The following is an 8,717-nucleotide window of genomic DNA, read 5'->3' on the forward strand; positions in this document are numbered from 1 at the left end:
TCGGAAGAGGAAAAAAAATTGCGGTCGTGAACGTTTGTTACAACATGGCCAATATAAATTAAAATTATTCGATTTTTTCATTTTTCTTCCACTTGGATTATTGATGGTATTCTCTCTACCTAAGGATTATTACCTTTGTGCTGATAAATAAAGTATAAGATAAATATTAGTCAAACAATTTGGAATAATTAAATTTTTTTTTTATACTATATAAAATAGAAAGAAATTTGATTGTCCAGAATCTAATTTTGTTATTTGTTTGTTTGTTTATTCGTTTTTTTTTTTTTTTTTTGATTTTTCTTTTTTTCGACTATCAATAATTCACAACTTTCAAGTTACTTTACGATTATAAATCCTAATTTCTATTGATTAATTTCGATCGTAAAATTTCAGTATTCATTCGCTATGAAAAATATGTAAATTCAATAATAAATTCGGACAATATTGATGATCATTGTTATATTTGAGATTTCAATGAACGATCGGAAACTAAAGTTATTTACTTATACTTTTCACGTACAAAGATATTATTAATCATAATATCTAGTTGAATTTTAAATGCATGAAATATTAATAAAGTATGCCGAGCTTACATCAGTTGCACATTCAGTTTGAAAATTTTTTAAATACTTTTTTCGTAGCACATTATTCTAAATGACACAGCTGAAGTTTGATACAAAGTTTTTCCTCGTGATTAACAATGACAATGTTTAATGCCTCTTGTAATTTTCATTATATCGCTCAATTTATTATCTAGTTCATTTAGTTGTTTGTTAACATAGTCATATATTGTTATGTAACCTTTCATTTATTTGGAGTTTACACGTTGTAATATTGAAAAATATAGCTTTCATTTTGTTTATTTATCCTTTACAGTTTTGCTTAATTTTTAAAAACTTAGGTAGTTTTTATTGTAGATTTTAATGAATTGCAGCAAAATTTCGCACTATTAGCTACGAGTACGAGTACTTGAATATATATTTTCTAAAGCTAGGCATTCGAAAGAGAAAGAAATAAAAGAAAAGTAATTAAAAAAAAGCATACTCGATGATTTACACCTCTCGAATAAAATTAATTCAGAAAAAATCTTAACGATATATGACGTTCAATTTTTTCCTTATTAATCACTGCCGGAAAGTATATTATTCTACAGCCTAGATTCTGTGAAAGTATCATTCACTATTTTAAATGTTAATAATAAATGAAATAATATTGAAAAGATGTTTTAGATTAACTATTTATTCGGTCAAATGTATTGAAGTCTTATAAAATTTATCTAAAATTTTCAATACAAAAGATTAACCAACTATAATCTATATTTAAACTTTTATAATAATTACTAGTACTATTTTGATCGATAATTTACGTCCTAATTTATTGCAATAATTATAAAATTATGTAGCCTCGTAGTACAGGTCAAAGTGAATCTTTACGAAAACTTTATCTAATTATTATCACATTTCATTGATACTATAAAGTCTGTATTGTAATTTTTTCGATAAAAAATGAAAATTTTATTGACTTATACTGTAGTATATACGTTCATATAAGAGCATAAAAAGTCATACCAACAAGTTAAGTCATATAATTATTGGAATAACACAATCAAATGTAGAAAATCTTGAGTCAAAAAGAATTTTCTTAATTTGTACATTGAATTTGGTGACACCTTGCGTTATGCTGTCCTTATTAAGCTTTCGTCATTGAATGCATATACACATGTATACATATTTATATGGGTATATACATGGAGAAACACGACTTCCTCGCTGTCTCTCTCTCTCTCTCTCTCTCTCTCTCTCTCTCTCTCACTCACTCACGACTATATTATCTATCTGTCTATCTATCCTCTGTCTCTACTAACAGTCTAGTCTATATAGAAAATATTTTCCCTTTTTGCACGTAATTCGAACATTGCATTATATAAATAAGTCTGTACAAGTAATGTAAATATCGTTCAGTCTAAAAAACTTGCAAGTTAACCTAACTGAATGCTTCGATCATATACATGCATATGCCCTGTTTTGCTTTAAAGTGTATTATCACGTGATTTTTGCCTTGACTGATACACGCTGTTTTTCAACGTCAAAGGGCTGAAAATGTTACAAAAAAAAAAAAAAAAAAACAAAACAAAACAAAACAAAATAAAAAACTTGAATGCCATTGCACTTGTGCGCTTCGCAGTTTTAAATGCTAAATAGATCCATAACATGCCCTTTTTGACACTACAATTGCCCTCGCCACTTGTCGCTTTCTAGCATTATAAATAATTTTTACATTAGAAAGATTTTATTTCTATTTAATAATTTATTCGTAATTACACAAAATAATTAATGAACTCGCAGAATTTAGTATATTTCAAACTATCGAATTGATTATAGCTTTTAATGAACTCCAAAAATGTTCAAATCAATGAATTTATTTAAAATAATGTCGAAACTTTATTATAAATATTGAAAGTTATTGAGATTTAAAAAGTTAATGAAAAACAGTACAAATATATTAAAAAATCTATCGACTTTACTCTAAGTATAATAAAACAATGTATTTTCTCCTTTTACTAATACGTACATTTTCGTTATTATTCGTTAAAATATCGCTTTTACAAGAAAAACATTTATAAATAATGTCTATTAACAAAATTATTATATCCATTCATGTTCAATATTAAAAAAGTATATTCATAATTGTAAATACCATAGCTTAAATATGGAACGGGACTTTTTTTTTTTTAATTTTTCACTCCAACGCTTGATCGCATTTAATTTGGTACACAAATAACACGTATAAATTCATGTATACAAAATGTAGTCACATATATCAATTTGATTTTTCACTAAATGTCAGCTTTCTTTTAGACAACTATTGTAAATAAATATTACGTAATTTATATTTCTAATTTAGAAATTAAAATATTTAACTAAATAAACCATTTAAACTGAAATAATAATTTAAATAATAATTTCATAATCATAGTATAATCCTTCTTACATATTAATTTAAAATAATCTAGATCATTAAAGAAAAGGATAATTAATCAAAAACTAAATAGCATTTATATTTAATTTATTTATCAACCTAACATTCTTTTTTTCTTCCAATATTAATTAAATTTGATTAAGCATTTTAAAAGTGAATCTATTTATTTAAATATATACACTGTATATCAAATAAATAACATAAGAAAAATATGAGACGCTGTATAAAACATTATACATGTTTTGAAATTATAATTCCCTTACCAAATCTTAAAATCGAAGATATTTCATATTAGCAAGTAAAATTAATATTCTGCGTGGCGCACACATGCTTTCACAGCTTTATTAGTAAAAATTAAACCAGAACTGTAAATAAAGTGAAGATGAAAAAAAAAAAAAAAAAAAAATTGGAAAAACGTGAATTTTTATATTAAAATAATGCACGTGCCACTACCACCATCGTGCATCTTTGTTTTTGTTACAGTACCAACTGTTCTCTAAACGATCATAATTCAATGGAGATGCATGTCGATCAAGAGGCTAAATCATTCAACATGTGAGAGCAGCATCGACGAATAAAGCTCTCGATGCAGTTCAGTCTGAGAAAAATGAAACAAAAATACTTTGTTCGGAGCCCAAAGATGCGAATCCGTGAACCAATTTGTCCCTTTTCGAGTCCTTGCAAAACTCAGTACGCACATCTCTATATAAAGATGATGTCACAATTATCTACTTATTATGGTATAAGCAAACAAATGAGATTACTTCATTATGTCATCGACAATTTGATATAATGACGATCTGCGGTAATTGAAGAAAGACAAATGTATAATAATGTTACGGGCTAGTCGAGGTATTCGTTGCTTAATACTCCTTTTGCAAATTTCGAATATATTTTCGAAAAGTCTTGCGTACGTTGACATTCGAAATTAACACGGCAAAGTAATAGATAAGTTTTACTACAATTATTGGCTTATTTAAATAAAATATTTTACATAAATGCAGCTCTTCATAATTTCAGTCAGAGATCAACTTAAGTAATATACTTGATTGAATAATTTAATTATGAAGTTGCGTACAGCTAATTTGCTAGAGAAAAAAAATTAAATAAGAGAAGAGATAATACAGAAATAAATTTGTATATACGTATATTGAATTAAAAAGTAATTATCAGGCTTAATTGATATATGAATATCCTAATACAAAAAGTGAATTAAAAAAAAAAAAAAAAAACACAAAAGCCTAAATGAGAATAATCTCAATTTTTCGTATTACGTGTAATAAGTATCGTAATGACAATCGATTAAGTTAGTTCCGAATGACTAATTTTGCAATGGCATTTGGATTTAAAAACGAAAATATGACAATGAGAAAGAAGAAAAAATATATGGCAATCGTTAAATTATACACTTTGTCTAATTAGAGATTATTCCTCTAGACTTATTGTCAATGTTATTAATGACAAATATAATGGAAATGCGGATGCACTTACTTTATTTAAGAAAAAAAAAAAAAAAAAGAAGAAGAAAAAAAAAAATCTAAAACATATGGAAGGTCAAATGTGTGAATAATTTAAAAATAATTAACGCCGAAATAAGGAGATTGGGATAAAGTAAAAAGAGAACAAAATTAATGTTTGCATCGGCTATAAATTTCTCTCGTCAATTGCTCAATTCTAATCACTGCATCAACAATCATTAATTTGTAAGAGTAGCTTTTATAAATATTATGCGGCGCGGGCACTTGTCAATATCTTATGTATCAGTGTGAAGAAAAAAGTGCGATTGCGAAAGTCAATCTTTGTCAGTTTTTCCCTGAAATCAAATATATATATATATATACATATACAACTACGTCTAAAAAAAAAGAAAAAATGAGCCTTTAAAAATGTTTAATGGAATTATAAATTTTAACATAAGATTCAAGATATAAACAAACTACACGTCTTCTCTATTTTAATTTTAAGTATTTTATATCCCATAAATTTTTACAAATATCTATTAATTTTATATCTATATTATTCATATATGAATATTGAGTCTATTCTTCAATTAGTTATAATTAATCGAACTGACTAACTGAACTTCAGTTGTTTAGATTATAAATTAAAACTAGAGAGTATTACGATTAAATGGCAAAGTAATACAACTGTTAAAGTAATTATTTAAAACTAATATTAATCAATTAATTATTATTAATTACGTATGAAAAAAAAATTCTTATATTTACAAGATAAAGGTGACTATTAATTATTAATTAAGGCCAATAAGTTTAATTATTATAAAATATTTGCCAATGAAAATAATAATATTTATAAGTATTTCATTTAAAATATATATAGTTTTGTTTAAAAAGTATATATATATATATATATATATATATATATATATATATATATGTATACACACACAAATTAAAAGATAATAATATTTAAAAAATTACATTTTGTCATTTTATCATATTGTCTTAAGTTATAATAAAACAAAAAATGGTTATTATTAAAAATTTAATTTAATCAAATACGTGTAAAATATGAATTAAACATAATAAATTACAATAGACGTTTGATCCTATTATTTAGAGAACTTTAATAGTATTCTCGTAGATAAAAAAAAACTTTATACTTATCTCTATTCTCTCTTTCTGTGATAAAAACGAAGACGAACTTCTATAATAATCTTGCTTTCCTCGCCCCGCCCTAAAGTATTATATTTTAACAAATTTTTGAAAACATAATTTCTCCATTTGATCATCACGATTTCAGAAAAGAATAGAGAATATATTTCAAATCTAATTGCATGTTAATAATTATTATAATGCACATAGTAAAGGATATATTTTAAATTATACAGTATCGAAAGAAAAATTTAAAATAGTCGACAAAAAATAGATTTATCCACAAAATAAAATTGATGAGGCTTTTGTACGATTAAGAATAGAGAAATAATTATTTATCTACTAGATATTTACACACAATGTATCTACCATCAAGTATTCACAAAATAGTTTCTGAATAACTAGAAAATATTATTGAATACTATTCATAATTGAATCATGCCTACCTAGAATTAGACCTTAATAATTAATAATTCGCTGTTTTCAATTAATATTGAATTATATAAATATAGTAATATTATTTATAATCATTTTTGGTCATAGAATTAAGAAATTGAATAAGAAAAATATAAAAGTGAAAATATTAAAGAGTAATTGGGATGATAATTTCCTAATAGTAGTTTTATTATCTACGCAGGCGTAGAATACGTTTACATGTACGTAAAATAGCTATTATAACTTCTACGAATATTATAAAATTTATAAATATCCTTAATACCTACGTATAATATAATAATGGTGATAAACAATTCTAATGATTTCAATTAATATACTAAACAAATTTCCCATAAACGTAAATGTGCCGATTAAAGGTTCATTCTATTATAACTTAAAAATTATAAGTACAACCTATACGAACTAAAAATTTTGGGCAAATTAATATCAATGATTGTTGTATATTGATAATCTTTCTTTTTGATGGTAAATGTAAGAATAAATAATGTAATGCAATAGTAACAAAAAAAAAGAAAGAAATAATCAAAATATTTTTCTCTACTAAGAAAAGTAAGTACGGCCTGAAAGGATTAAATAAATATAACATAAATAAATAGAAATATACAAAATCACAAACTTTATAAATAAACAATAAATATATATATATATATATATATATATATATATATATATATAAGTACCTAACAGAAGCAAATAAATTAATTTATTTATTAAATTAATTACCTGCATCTGAGCAATACCGCAAAAAAAAAAAATACAAAAATGGAAGAGCCTTTCTATAAAATACAGTCTCAAATGTGTTACTTAATCTATAAAATGGACTACACAAACTATTACGTAAATAAATAAGAAATTGTATCTGAATGTATGTACGTGTAAGAAACTTATTCAGACCATAATGTATACAAGAATCACAAAAAGATAATCATCCAGGTAATAATGACATTAAAATTTCTAATTGTAATATAGATTATGATACGTATTACAACTCCAATACTTACATAAAATATTATTGTGAGTACTGCGACGTAAGTACTTACATTATATTTTTTAAATTAATCTAAAAATACCATAACTTGAATTCAATAGATTTTGTTATGAAAGAACTTATCGCTATATGGTCGAAAAAGTAATTTTTAAAAATAATTTTTTAATAGTAAATTACTTTATATTCGTTTTATATTGTATGTTTTGTTAAAAAAAGATTATATAAAAATTATAGCGGGATAATCACGTAAACATTTAACTAAATTACGGGACTAAGCAGTTAAAAAAATTGATTTACGGCATTGTTGAAATATTATTCTAGAAACTCCCTTTGGAAATAATATTATTGAGATTTTATGAAAATTTTGCAATTTTTAAAATAACTTCATTCTTAAACAATATTTTCTTTTACTTTTTTTATCCATTAAAACTTTTTATTCTTAGTTTATTTATAATTTTTTAACGAATTCAATAAATTTGTGCATCTATAGAACATATCACATTATTATGTAGCTCCACAAATTTATACAAGTTTATTTAAAATTGACAAAACGCCAATTTTCAGATAAGAATTATCAAATATTTATAACCTACGAAATGTTAGATAAGAATCATAAAGCATTTATAAACTAGGAATTTTTAGAGAAGAATAATTAAAAATTTATAAACCACGATTTTTCAAGCATGAATTCTTAAAACTTATGTCACGAATTTTTGTGGTTGAGTAATGATTAATAATTTATTTATGTCATAAAAAAGAACTATATATTGGACCAAATTTTGATTAATTTTTCTTGTATTATTTATCTTTTAATTTATATTATTCCATATTATAAATTTAGAAAAAATTCATTACTTTTTAATTAAAAAAGAAAATTAAAAGGGAAATAATACTTTAACATTTCATATACGTATAATTTATCAAAGATACATAATTTATTTTAATGAATCAGATCAATTATTTCTGTCAGGTATTCTGACTTATATCTTATAATATTTCTCTATTTATCGATGCATATAGACGTGCATGTATGTGTATATAAAGCGTAATATATTCCAATTACATATTTCGTTACAATCACATTCTAATGCTTTTTTTTCATAGGAATATAATACCGATTCAAAAATATTTGTATATTTAATAATAACACTTTTTAAGGAAAACGACTGCCTAGTCCCATTAAACAGAATATCAAATATTTCTTAATAATTAATTCATTAATTTATATATATATATATATATATATATATATATATATATATACATTCTATGGTATATTGTGTAGGCTTAATTCAATGCTATTCAATTTAAATGGAAAAACAGCCTTTTTTATTGGAACATAACGAACAGTATTGATTATCTATGTTCCAATTTATGAGATATCTTGATCAAACTTCTGTTCATTATCGTATGTATGCTTATTGATGTACAAATGAACGATGAAGATGTGGGACGAGATTTCTCCTTGGTTATTATTTTTAAACAGAATGAAAAACATAAACAATCTCAATATTACGTGATTAAATATTATACGAGTAACTGACAAAATAAATTATCGATAGGAATAAGAAATAAAATTTATAATAAGCTAAACTCAACTTTATATGATTTTATTTCCAATAAAATCTACAAATGATTTTTTTGACGAAATCTCGGTTCACAATCTTATAAAATGTCAC

General features: G+C 23.8%; 1 protein-coding gene across 1 annotated transcript in view; it reads left to right on the forward strand.

Moving 5' to 3' along the window:
- The window catches only part of bma (SCY1-like protein bma), a 35,364-nt gene extending 31,644 nt beyond the window's left edge, over positions 1–3,720 (forward strand). Inside the window, exon 15 of the mRNA XM_011497209.1 lies at positions 3,463–3,720. The gene's annotated coding sequence lies outside the window, so the exon portion shown is untranslated. The remainder of the gene's footprint in view (positions 1–3,462) is intronic.
- The last annotated feature ends 4,997 nt before the right edge of the window (positions 3,721–8,717 follow it).

This window comes from Ceratosolen solmsi, unplaced genomic scaffold (assembly GCF_000503995.2).
Source record: "Ceratosolen solmsi marchali unplaced genomic scaffold, CerSol_1.0 scaffold13, whole genome shotgun sequence".
NCBI lineage: Eukaryota > Metazoa > Arthropoda > Insecta > Hymenoptera > Agaonidae > Ceratosolen > Ceratosolen solmsi.